The sequence below is a fragment of the Canis lupus genome, chromosome 28 (assembly GCF_048164855.1).
Source record: "Canis lupus baileyi chromosome 28, mCanLup2.hap1, whole genome shotgun sequence".
Classification (NCBI taxonomy): Eukaryota; Metazoa; Chordata; class Mammalia; order Carnivora; family Canidae; genus Canis; species Canis lupus.
Window position 1 is genome coordinate 44123253 of NC_132865.1, and position 13633 is coordinate 44136885.

The window sequence follows — 13633 nt, forward strand, 5'->3', positions numbered from 1 at the left end:
ACAAGGCGTTCAGCTACCCTCTCACGTATGGAACTTAGTATGTAGCACCAGTCTACCACAGGAATTACTAGGAAATCGCTGAACTGAGCTTGGTGGCACTAGTCTTGTATGCCGGGTGATTCCAATTACCTCTCCCAGCACTTCCGTCAAACAGCGAGCCTAGGCCTTTTAGAAGCCAAGGGTACCAGCAGGCTGGCTGTGGAGGTACAGGCCATAAGCTCAACTCTCAGAAGTGTGTATGCATGGGAGGCAGATGTCTGCTACCCACTCGGACATGGGAGTTGGACCCTAGCTACACTGTGATTGAAGAAGGCCATTGGAAATCGCTGTATTCAACTCAGATACACGGGAGTTCAGGCCCAGTGCTCACACATGCTTTTCCCGCAACCTCTCTCAGCCACTAAAATTAGGATGTTGGCAGCTACTCCTACAGTCAGGCAGGATGCGGGAGGGTTCTGCCCTGTCCTCAGCTCTCACAGGGAAGCATGTCTTGAAGCCAGCTGTCAACTAGCTGCATTCCTATGGCAGTGAGAAGGTAGCAGTACTCTGAGTCAGGAGGTTCCAAGATTACCACTCTACTGCACCTGGAGATACCCTCCAGGTCTGCATTGTTAACTTGTACTCAGAAGCCTCTGGCAATCGTCTCTGGTGAAGACGTGTGAAACTCACTCTGCAGGCAGTGTGGAAGTGTGAGGGACTGAGGGTGTGCTCAACTCTCAGAAGTAAGATGCTTTTGGACAAGGCGTTCAGCTACCATCTCACATATGGTACTTAGTATGTAGCACCTGTCTACCACAAGAATTACTGGGAAATCGTGAATTGAGCTTGGAGGCACTCGTCTTGTGTGCCGGGAGATTCCAATTACCTCTCCCAGCACTTCCGTCAAACAGCGAGCCTAGGCCTTTTAGAAGCCAAGGGTACCAGCAGGCTGGATGTGGAGGTACAGGCCATAAGCTCAACTCTCAGAAGTGTGTATGCATGGGAGGCAGATGTCTGCTACCCGCTCGTACATGGGATTTGGAACCTAGCTACACTCTGGTTGAGGAAAGCCGTTGGAAATCGCTGTATTCAACTCAGATACACGGGAGTTCAGGCCCAGTGCTCACACATGCTTTTCCCGCAACCTCTCCCAGCCACTAACATAAGGATGTTAGCAGCTACTCCTACAGTCAGGCAGCATGCGGAAGGGTTCTGCCCTGTCCTCAGCTCTCACAGGGAAGCATGTCTTGAAGCCAGCTGTCAACTAGCTGCATTCCTATGGCAGTGAGAAGGTAGCAGTATTCTGAGTCAGGAGGTTCCAAGATTACCAGTCGACTGCACCTGGGGATACCCTCCAGGTCTGCATTGTTACCCTGCGTCTCAGAAGCCTCTGGCAAACGTCTCTGCTGAAGACCTGCGAAACTCACTCTGCAGGCAGTGTGGAACTGTGAGGGACTGAGGCTGAGCTCAACTCTCAGAAGTAAGATGGTTTTGGACAAGGCGTTCAGCTACCCTCTCACGTATGGAACTTAGTATGTAGCACCAGTCTACCACAGGAATTACTAGGAAATCGTTGAACTGAGCTTGGAGGCACTAGTCTTGTGTGCCGGGTGATTCCAATTACCTCTCCCAGCACTTCCGTCAAACAGCGAGCCTAGGCCTTTTAGAAGCCAAGGGTACCAGCAGGCTTGCTGTGGAGGTACAGGCCATAAGCTCAACTCTCAGAAGTGTGTATGCATGGGAGGCAGATGTCTGCTACTCACTCGGACATGGGAGTTGGAACCTAGCTACACTGTGATTGAAGAAGGCCATTGGAAATCGCTGTATTCAACTCAGATACACGGGAGTTCAGGCCCAGTGCTCACACATGCTTTTCCCGCAACCTCTCTCAGCCACTAAAATTAGGATGTTGGCAGCTACTCCTACAGTCAGGCAGGATGCGGGAGGGTTCTGCCCTGTCCTCAGCTCTCACAGGGAAGCATGTCTTGAAGCCAGCTGTCAACTAGCTGCATTCCTATGGCAGTGAGAAGGTAGCAGTACTCTGAGTCAGGAGGTTCCAAGATTACCACTCTACTGCACCTGGAGATACCCTCCAGGTCTGCATTGTTAACTTGTACTCACAAGCCTCTGGCAATCGTCTCTGGTGAAGACGTGTGAAACTCACTCTGCAGGCAGTATGGAAGTGTGAGGGACTGAGGGTGTGCTCAACTCTCAGAAGTAAGATGCTTTTGGACAAGGCGTTCAGCTACCATCTCACATATGGTACTTAGTATGTAGCACCTGTCTACCACAAGAATTACTGGGAAATCGTGAATTGAACTTGGAGGCACTCGTCTTGTGTGGCGGGAGATTCCAATGACCTCTCCCAGCACTTCCGTCAAACAGCGAGCCTAGGCCTTTTAGAAGCCAAGGGTACCAGCAGGCTGGCTGTGGAGGTACAGGCCATAAGCTCAACTGTCAGAAGTGTGTATGCATGGGAGGCAGATGTCTGCTACCCGCTCGTACATGGGATTTGGAACCTAGCTACACTCTGGTTGAGGAAAGCCGTTGGAAATCGCTGTATTCAACTCAGATACACGGGAGTTCAGGCCCAGTGCTCACACATGATTTTCCCGCAACCTCTCCCAGCCACTAACATTAGGATGTTAGCAGCTACTCCTACAGTCAGACAGGATGCGGGAGGGTTCTGCCCTGTCCTCATCTCTCTCAGGGAAGCATGTCTTGAAGCCAGCTAGCTGTCAACTAGCTGCATTCCTATGGCAGTGAGAAGGTAGCAGTATTCTGAGTCTGGAGGTTCCAAGATTACCAGTCGACTGCACCTGGGGATACCCTCCAGGTCTGCATTGTTACCCTGCGTCTCAGAAGCCTCTGGCAAACGTCTCTGCTGAAGACCTGCGAAACTCACTCTGCAGGCAGTGTGGAACTGTGAGGGACTGAGGCTGAGCTCAACTCTCAGAAGTAAGATGGTTTTGGACAAGGCGTTCAGCTACCCTCTCACGTATGGAACTTAGTATGTAGCACCAGTCTACCACAGGAATTACTAGGAAATCGCTGAACTGAGCTTGGAGGCACTAGTCTTGTGTGCCGGGTGATTGCAATTACCTCTCCCAGCACTTCCGTCAAACAGCGAGCCTAGGCCTTTTAGAAGCCAAGGTTACCAGCAGGCTGGCTGTGGAGGTACAGGCCATAAGCTCAACTCTCAGAAGTGTGTATGCATGGGAGGCTGATGTCTGCTACCCGCTCGTACATGGGATTTGGAACCTAGCTACACTCTGGTTGAGGAAAGCCGTTGGAAATCGCTGTATTCAACTCAGATACACGGGAGTTCAGGCCCAGTGCTCACACATGCTTTTCCCGCAACCTCTCCCAGCCACTAACATTAGGATGTTAGCAGCTACTCCTACACTCAGGCAGCATGCGGGAGGGTTCTGCCCTATCCTCAGCTCTCTCAGGGAACCATGTCTTGAAGCCAGCTAGCTGTCAACTAGCTGCATTCCTATGGCAGTGAGAAGGTAGCAGTATTCTGAGTCAGGAGGTTCCAAGATTACCAGTCGACTGCACCTGGGGATACCCTCCACGTCTGCATTGTTACCCTGCGTCTCAGAAGCCTCTGGCAAACGTCTCTGCTGAAGACCTGCGAAACTCACTCTGCAGGCAGTGTGGAACTGTGAGGGACTGAGGCTGAGCTCAACTCTCAGAAGTAAGATGGTTTTGGACAAGGCGTTCAGCTACCCTCTCACGTATGGAACTTAGTATGTAGCACCAGTCTACCACAGGAATTACTAGGAAATCGCTGAACTGAGCTTGGAGGCACTAGTCTTGTGTGCCGGGTGATTCCAATTACCTCTCCCAGCACTTCCGTCAAACAGCGAGCCTAGGCCTTTTAGAAGCCAAGGGTACCAGCAGGCTGGCTGTGGAGGTACAGGCCATAAGCTCAACTCTCAGAAGTGTGTATCCATGGGAGGCAGATGTCTGCTACCCACTCGGACATGGGAGTTGGAACCTAGATACACTGTGATTGAAGAAGGCCATTGGAAATCGCTGTATTCAACTCAGATACACGGGAGTTCAGGCCCAGTGCTCACACATGCTTTTCCCGCAACCTCTCCCAGCCACTAACATTAGGATGTTAGCAGCTACTCCTACAGTCAGGCAGGATGCGGGAGGGTTCTGCCCTGTCCTCAGCTCTCACAGGGAAGCATGTCTTGAAGCCAGCTGTCAACTAGCTGCATTCCTATGGCAGTGAGAAGGTAGCAGTACTCTGAGTCAGGAGGTTCCAAGATTACCACTCTACTGCACCTGGAGATACCCTCCAGGTCTGCATTGTTAACTTGTACTCAGAAGCCTCTGGCAATCGTCTCTGGTGAAGACGTGTGAAACTCACTCTGCAGGCAGTGTGGAAGTGTGAGGGACTGAGGGTGTGCTCAACTCTCAGAAGTAAGATGCTTTTGGACAAGGCGTTCAGCTCCCTTCTCACATATGGAACTTAGTATGTAGCACCTGTCTACCACAAGAATTACTGGGAAATCGTGAATTGAGCTTGGAGGCACTCGTCTTGTGTGCCGGGAGATTCCAATTACCTCTCCCAGCACTTCCGTCAAACAGCGAGCCTATGCCTTTTAGAAGCCAAGGGTACCAGCAGGCTGGATGTGGAGGTACAGGCCATAAGCTCAACTCTCAGAAGTGTATGCATGGGAGGCAGATGTCTGCTAGCCGCTCGTACATGGGATTTGGAACCTAGCTACACTCTGGTTGAGGAAAGCCGTTGGAAATCGCTGTATTCAACTCAGATACACGGGAGTTCAGGCCCAGTGCTCACACATGCTTTTCCCGCAACCTCTCCCAGCCACTAACATAAGGATGTTAGCAGCTACTCCTACAGTCAGGCAGCATGCGGGAGGGTTCTGCCCTGTCCTCAGCTCTCACAGGGAAGCATGTCTTGAAGCCAGCTGTCAACTAGCTGCATTCCTATGGCAGTGAGAAGGTAGCAGTATTCTGAGTCAGGAGGTTCCAAGATTACCAGTCGACTGCACCTGGGGATACCCTCCAGGTCTGCATTGTTACCCTGCGTCTCAGAAGCCTCTGGCAAACGTCTCTGCTGAAGACCTGCGAAACTCACTCTGCAGGCAGTGTCGAACTGTGAGGGACTGAGGCTGAGCTCAACTCTCAGAAGTAAGATGGTTTTGGACAAGGCGTTCAGCTACCCTCTCACGTATGGAACTTAGTATGTAGCACCAGTCTACCACAGGAATTACTAGGAAATCGCTGAACTGAGCTTGGAGGCACTAGTCTTGTGTGCCGGGTGATTCCAATTACCTCTCCCAGCACTTCCGTCAAACAGCGAGCCTAGGCCTTTTAGAAGCCAAGGGTACCAGCAGGCTGGATGTGGAGGTACAGGCCATAAGCTCAACTCTCAGAAGTGTGTATGCATGGGAGGCAGATGTCTGCTACCCGCTCGTACATGGGATTTGGAACCTAGCTACACTCTGGTTGAGGAAAGCCGTTGGAAATCGCTGTATTAAACTCAGATACACGGGAGTTCAGGCCCAGTGCTCACACATGCTTTTCCCGCAACCTCTCCCAGCCACTAACATAAGGATGTTAGCAGCTACTCCTACAGTCAGGCAGCATGCGGGAGGGTTCTGCCCTGTCCTCAGCTCTCACAGGGAAGCATGTCTTGAAGCCAGCTGTCAACTAGCTGCATTCCTATGGCAGTGAGAAGGTAGCAGTACTCTGAGTCAGGAGGTTCCAAGATTACCACTCTACTGCACCTGGAGATACCCTCCAGGTCTGCATTGTTAACTTGTACTCAGAAGCCTCTGGCAATCGTCTCTGGTGAAGACGTGTGAAACTCACTCTGCAGGCAGTGTGGAACTGTGAGGGACTGAGGGTGGGCTCAACTCTCAGAAGTAAGATGCTTTTGGACAAGGCGTTCAGCTACCATCTCACATAAGGAACTTAGTATGTAGCACCTGTCTACCACAAGAATTACTGGGAAATCGTGAATTGAGCTTGGAGGCACTCGTCTTGTGTGCCGGGAGATTCCAATTACCTCTCCCAGCACTTCCGTCAAACAGCGAGCCTAGGCCTTTTAGAAGCCAAGGGTACCAGCAGGCTGGATGTGGAGGTACAGGCCATAAGCTCAACTCTCAGAAGTGTGTATGCATGGGAGGCAGATGTCTGCTACCCGCTCGTACATGGGATTTGGAACCTAGCTACACTCTGGTTGAGGAAAGCCGTTGGAACTCGCTGTATTCAACTCAGATACACGGGAGTTCAGGCCCAGTGCTCACACATGCTTTTCCCGCAACCTCTCCCAGCCACTAACATTAGGATGTTAGCAGCTACTCCTACAGTCAGGCAGGATGCGGGAGGGTTCTGCCCTGTCCTCATCTCTCTCTGGGAAGCATGTCTTGAAGCCAGCTAGCTGTCAACTAGCTGCATTCCTATGGCAGTGAGAAGGTAGCAGTATTCTGAGTCTGGAGGTTCCAAGATTACCAGTCGACTGCACCTGGGGATACCCTCCAGGTCTGCATTGTTACCCTGCGTCTCAGAAGCCTCTGGCAAAAGTCTCTGCTGAAGACCTGCGAAACTCACTCTGCAGGCAGTGTGGAACTGTGAGGGACTGAGGCTGAGCTCAACTCTCAGAAGTAAGATGGTTTTGGACAAGGCGTTCAGCTACCCTCTCACGTATGGAACTTAGTATGTAGCACCAGTCTACCACAGGAATTACTAGGAAATCGCTGAACTGAGCTTGGTGGCACTAGTCTTGTATGCCGGGTGATTCCAATTACCTCTCCCAGCACTTCCGTCAAACAGCGAGCCTAGGCCTTTTAGAAGCCAAGGGTACCAGCAGGCTGGCTGTGGAGGTACAGGCCATAAGCTCAACTCTCAGAAGTGTGTATGCATGGGAGGCAGATGTCTGCTACCCACTCGGACATGGGAGTTGGACCCTAGCTACACTGTGATTGAAGAAGGCCATTGGAAATCGCTGTATTCAACTCAGATACACGGGAGTTCAGGCCCAGTGCTCACACATGCTTTTCCCGCAACCTCTCTCAGCCACTAAAATTAGGATGTTGGCAGCTACTCCTACAGTCAGGCAGGATGCGGGAGGGTTCTGCCCTGTCCTCAGCTCTCACAGGGAAGCATGTCTTGAAGCCAGCTGTCAACTAGCTGCATTCCTATGGCAGTGAGAAGGTAGCAGTACTCTGAGTCAGGAGGTTCCAAGATTACCACTCTACTGCACCTGGAGATACCCTCCAGGTCTGCATTGTTAACTTGTACTCAGAAGCCTCTGGCAATCGTCTCTGGTGAAGACGTGTGAAACTCACTCTGCAGGCAGTGTGGAAGTGTGAGGGACTGAGGGTGTGCTCAACTCTCAGAAGTAAGATGCTTTTGGACAAGGCGTTCAGCTACCATCTCACATATGGTACTTAGTATGTAGCACCTGTCTACCACAAGAATTACTGGGAAATCGTGAATTGAGCTTGGAGGCACTCGTCTTGTGTGTCGGGAGATTCCAATTACCTCTCCCAGCACTTCCGTCAAACAGCGAGCCTAGGCCTTTTAGAAGCCAAGGGTACCAGCAGGCTGGCTGTGGAGGTACAGGCCATAAGCTCAACTCTCAGAAGTGTGTATGCATGGGAGGCAGATGTCTGCTACCCGCTCGTACATGGGATTTGGAACCTAGCTACACTCTGGTTGAGGAAAGCCGTTGGAAATCGCTGTATTCAACTCAGATACACGGGAGTTCAGGCCCAGTGCTCACACATGCTTTTCCCGCAACCTCTCCCAGCCACTAACATAAGGATGTTAGCAGCTACTCCTACAGTCAGGCAGCATGCGGAAGGGTTCTGCCCTGTCCTCAGCTCTCACAGGGAAGCATGTCTTGAAGCCAGCTGTCAACTAGCTGCATTCCTATGGCAGTGAGAAGGTAGCAGTATTCTGAGTCAGGAGGTTCCAAGATTACCAGTCGACTGCACCTGGGGATACCCTCCAGGTCTGCATTGTTACCCTGCGTCTCAGAAGCCTCTGGCAAACGTCTCTGCTGAAGACCTGCGAAACTCACTCTGCAGGCAGTGTGGAACTGTGAGGGACTGAGGCTGAGCTCAACTCTCAGAAGTAAGATGGTTTTGGACAAGGCGTTCAGCTACCCTCTCACGTATGGAACTTAGTATGTAGCACCAGTCTACCACAGGAATTACTAGGAAATCGTTGAACTGAGCTTGGAGGCACTAGTCTTGTGTGCCGGGTGATTCCAATTACCTCTCCCAGCACTTCCGTCAAACAGCGAGCCTAGGCCTTTTAGAAGCCAAGGGTACCAGCAGGCTGGCTGTGGAGGTACAGGCCATAAGCTCAAGTCTCAGAAGTGTGTATGCATGGGAGGCAGATGTCTGCTACTCACTCGGACATGGGAGTTGGAACCTAGCTACACTGTGATTGAAGAAGGCCATTGGAAATCGCTGTATTCAACTCAGATACACGGGAGTTCAGGCCCAGTGCTCACACATGCTTTTCCCGCAACCTCTCTCAGCCACTAAAATTAGGATGTTGGCAGCTACTCCTACAGTCAGGCAGGATGCGGGAGGGTTCTGCCCTGTCCTCAGCTCTCACAGGGAAGCATGTCTTGAAGCCAGCTGTCAACTAGCTGCATTCTTATGGCAGTGAGAAGGTAGCAGTACTCTGAGTCAGGAGGTTCCAAGATTACCACTCTACTGCACCTGGAGATACCCTCCAGGTCTGCATTGTTAACTTGTACTCAGAAGCCTCTGGCAATCGTCTCTGGTGAAGACGTGTGAAACTCACTCTGCAGGCAGTGTGGAACTGTGAGGGACTGAGGGTGTGCTCAACTCTCAGAAGTAAGATGCTTTTGGACAAGGCGTTCAGCTACCATCTCACATGTGGTACTTAGTATGTAGCACCTGTCTACCACAAGAATTACTGGGAAATCGTGAATTGAGCTTGGAGGCACTCATCTTGTGTGCCGGGAGATTCCAATGACCTCTCCCAGCACTTCCGTCAAACAGCGAGCCTAGGCCTTTTAGAAGCCAAGGGTACCAGCAGGCTGGCTGTGGAGGTACAGGCCATAAGCTCAACTCTCAGAAGTGTGTATGCATGGGAGGCAGATGTCTGCTACTCACTCGGACATGGGAGTTGGAACCTAGCTACACTGTGATTGAAGAAGGCCATTGGAAATCGCTGTATTCAACTCAGATACACGGGAGTTCAGGCCCAGTGCTCACACATGCTTTTCCCGCAACCTCTCTCAGCCACTAAAATTAGGATGTTGGCAGCTACTCCTACAGTCAGGCAGGATGCGGGAGGGTTCTGCCCTGTCCTCAGCTCTCACAGGGAAGCATGTCTTGAAGCCAGCTGTCAACTAGCTGCATTCCTATGGCAGTGAGAAGGTAGCAGTACTCTGAGTCAGGAGGTTCCAAGATTACCACTCTACTGCACCTGGAGATACCCTCCAGGTCTGCATTGTTAACTTGTACTCAGAAGCCTCTGGCAATCGTCTCTGGTGAAGACGTGTGAAACTCACTCTGCAGGCAGTGTGGAAGTGTGAGGGACTGAGGGTGTGCTCAACTCTCAGAAGTAAGATGCTTTTGGACAAGGCGTTCAGCTACCATCTCACATATGGTACTTAGTATGTAGCACCTGTCTACCACAAGAATTACTGGGAAATCGTGAATTGAGCTTGGAGGCACTCGTCTTGTGTGTCGGGAGATTCCAATGACCTCTCCCAGCACTTCCGTCAAACAGCGAGCCTAGGCCTTTTAGAAGCCAAGGGTACCAGCAGGCTGGATGTGGAGGTACAGGCCATAAGCTCAACTCTCAGAAGTGTGTATGCATGGGAGGCAGATGTCTGCTACCCGCTCGTACATGGGATTTGGAACCTAGCTACACTCTGGTTGAGGAAAGCCGTTGGAAATCGCTGTATTCAACTCAGATACACGGGAGTTCAGGCCCAGTGCTCACACATGCTTTTCCCGCAACCTCTCCCAGCCACTAACATAAGGATGTTAGCAGCTACTCCTACAGTCAGGCAGCATGCGGGAGGGTTCTGCCCTGTCCTCAGCTCTCACAGGGAAGCATGTCTTGAAGCCAGCTGTCAACTAGCTGCATTCCTATGGCAGTGAGAAGGTAGCAGTATTCTGAGTCAGGAGGTTCCAAGATTACCAGTCGACTGCACCTGGGGATACCCTCCAGGTCTGCATTGTTACCCTGCGTCTCAGAAGCCTCTGGCAAACGTCTCTGCTGAAGACCTGCGAAACTCACTCTGCAGGCAGTGTGGAACTGTGAGGGACTGAGGCTGAGCTCAACTCTCAGAAGTAAGATGGTTTTGGACAAGGCGTTCAGCTACCCTCTCACGTATGGAACTTAGTATGTAGCACCAGTCTACCACAGGAATTACTAGGAAATCGTTGAACTGAGCTTGGAGGCACTAGTCTTGTGTGCCGGGTGATTCCAATTACCTCTCCCAGCACTTCCGTCAAACAGCGAGCCTAGGCCTTTTAGAAGCCAAGGGTACCAGCAGGCTGGCTGTGGAGGTACAGGCCATAAGCTCAACTCTCAGAAGTGTGTATGCATGGGAGGCAGATGTCTGCTACTCACTCGGACATGGGAGTTGGAACCTAGCTACACTGTGATTGAAGAAGGCCGTTGGAAATCGCTGTATTCAACTCAGATACACGGGAGTTCAGGCCCAGTGCTCACACATGCTTTTCCCGCAACCTCTCCCAGCCACTAACATAAGGATGTTAGCAGCTACTCCTACAGTCAGGCAGGATGCGGGAGGGTTCTGCCCTGTCCTCAGCTCTCACAGGGAAGCATGTCTTGAAGCCAGCTGTCAACTAGCTGCATTCCTATGGCAGTGAGAAGGTAGCAGTACTCTGAGTCAGGAGGTTCCAAGATTACCACTCTACTGCACCTGGAGATACCCTCCAGGTCTGCATTGTTAACTTGTACTCAGAAGCCTCTGGCAATCGTCTCTGGTGAAGACGTGTGAAACTCACTCTGCAGGCAGTGTGGAAGTGTGAGGGACTGAGGGTGTGCTCAACTCTCAGAAGTAAGATGCTTTTGGACAAGGCGTTCAGCTCCCTTCTCACATATGGAACTTAGTATGTAGCACCTGTCTACCACAAGAATTACTGGGAAATCGTGAATTGACCTTGGAGGCACTCGTCTTGTGTGCCGGGAGATTCCAATTACCTCTCCCAGCACTTCCGTCAAACAGCGAGCCTATGCCTTTTAGAAGCCAAGGGTACCAGCAGGCTGGATGTGGAGGTACAGGCCATAAGCTCAACTCTCAGAAGTGTATGCATGGGAGGCAGATGTCTGCTAGCCGCTCGTACATGGGATTTGGAACCTAGCTACACTCTGGTTGAGGAAAGCCGTTGGAAATCGCTGTATTCAACTCAGATACACGGGAGTTCAGGCCCAGTGCTCACACATGCTTTTCCCGCAACCTCTCCCAGCCACTAACATAAGGATGTTAGCAGCTACTCCTACAGTCAGGCAGCATGCGGGAGGGTTCTGCCCTGTCCTCAGCTCTCACAGGGAAGCATGTCTTGAAGCCAGCTGTCAACTAGCTGCATTCCTATGGCAGTGAGAAGGTAGCAGTATTCTGAGTCAGGAGGTTCCAAGATTACCAGTCGACTGCACCTGGGGATACCCTCCAGGTCTGCATTGTTACCCTGCGTCTCAGAAGCCTCTGGCAAACGTCTCTGCTGAAGACCTGCGAAACTCACTCTGCAGGCAGTGTCGAACTGTGAGGGACTGAGGCTGAGCTCAACTCTCAGAAGTAAGATGGTTTTGGACAAGGCGTTCAGCTACCCTCTCACGTATGGAACTTAGTATGTAGCACCAGTCTACCACAGGAATTACTAGGAAATCGCTGAACTGAGATTGGAGGCACTAGTCTTGTGTGCCGGGTGATTCCAATTACCTCTCCCAGCACTTCTGTCAAACAGCGAGCCTAGGCCTTTTAGAAGCCAAGGGTACCAGCAGGCTGGATGTGGAGGTACAGGCCATAAGCTCAACTCTCAGAAGTGTGTATGCATGGGAGGCAGATGTCTGCTACCCGCTCGTACATGGGATTTGGAACCTAGCTACACTCTGGTTGAGGAAAGCCGTTGGAAATCGCTGTATTCAACTCAGATACACGGGAGTTCAGGCCCAGTGCTCACACATGCTTTTCCCGCAACCTCTCCCAGCCACTAACATAAGGATGTTAGCAGCTACTCCTACAGTCAGGCAGCATGCGGGAGGGTTCTGCCCTGTCCTCAGCTCTCACAGGGAAGCATGTCTTGAAGCCAGCTGTCAACTAGCTGCATTCCTATGGCAGTGAGAAGGTAGCAGTACTCTGAGTCAGGAGGTTCCAAGATTACCACTCTACTGCACCTGGAGATACCCTCCAGGTCTGCATTGTTAACTTGTACTCAGAAGCCTCTGGCAATCGTCTCTGGTGAAGACGTGTGAAACTCACTCTGCAGGCAGTGTGGAACTGTGAGGGACTGAGGGTGGGCTCAACTCTCAGAAGTAAGATGCTTTTGGACAAGGCGTTCAGCTACCATCTCACATAAGGAACTTAGTATGTAGCACCTGTCTACCACAAGAATTACTGGGAAATCGTGAATTGAGCTTGGAGGCACTCGTCTTGTGTGCCGGGAGATTCCAATTACCTCTCCCAGCACTTCCGTCAAACAGCGAGCCTAGGCCTTTTAGAAGCCAAGGGTACCAGCACGCTGGCTGTGGAGGTACAGGCCATAAGCTCAACTCTCAGAAGTGTGTATGCATGGGAGGCAGATGTCTGCTACCCGCTCGTACATGGGATTTGGAACCTAGCTACACTCTGGTTGAGGAAAGCCGTTGGAACTCGCTGTATTCAACTCAGATACACGGGAGTTCAGGCCCAGTGCTCACACATGCTTTTCCCGCAACCTCTCCCAGCCACTAACATTAGGATGTTAGCAGCTACTCCTACAGTCAGGCAGGATGCGGGAGGGTTCTGCCCTGTCCTCATCTCTCTCAGGGAAGCATGTCTTGAAGCCAGCTAGCTGTCAACTAGCTGCATTCCTATGGCAGTGAGAAGGTAGCAGTATTCTGAGTCTGGAGGTTCCAAGATTACCAGTCGACTGCACCTGGGGATACCCTCCAGGTCTGCATTGTTACCCTGCGTCTCAGAAGCCTCTGGCAAAAGTCTCTGCTGAAGACCTGCGAAACTCACTCTGCAGGCAGTGTGGAACTGTGAGGGACTGAGGCTGAGCTCAACTCTCAGAAGTAAGATGGTTTTGGACAAGGCGTTCAGCTACCCTCTCACGTATGGAACTTAGTATGTAGCACCAGTCTACCACAGGAATTACTAGGAAATCGCTGAACTGAGCTTGGTGGCACTAGTCTTGTATGCCGGGTGATTCCAATTACCTCTCCCAGCACTTCCGTCAAACAGCGAGCCTAGGCCTTTTAGAAGCCAAGGGTACCAGCAGGCTGGCTGTGGAGGTACAGGCCATAAGCTCAACTCTCAGAAGTGTGTATGCATGGGAGGCAGATGTCTGCTACCCACTCGGACATGGGAGTTGGACCCTAGCTACACTGTGATTGAAGAAGGCCATTGGAAATCGCTGTATTCAACTCAGATACACGGGAGTTC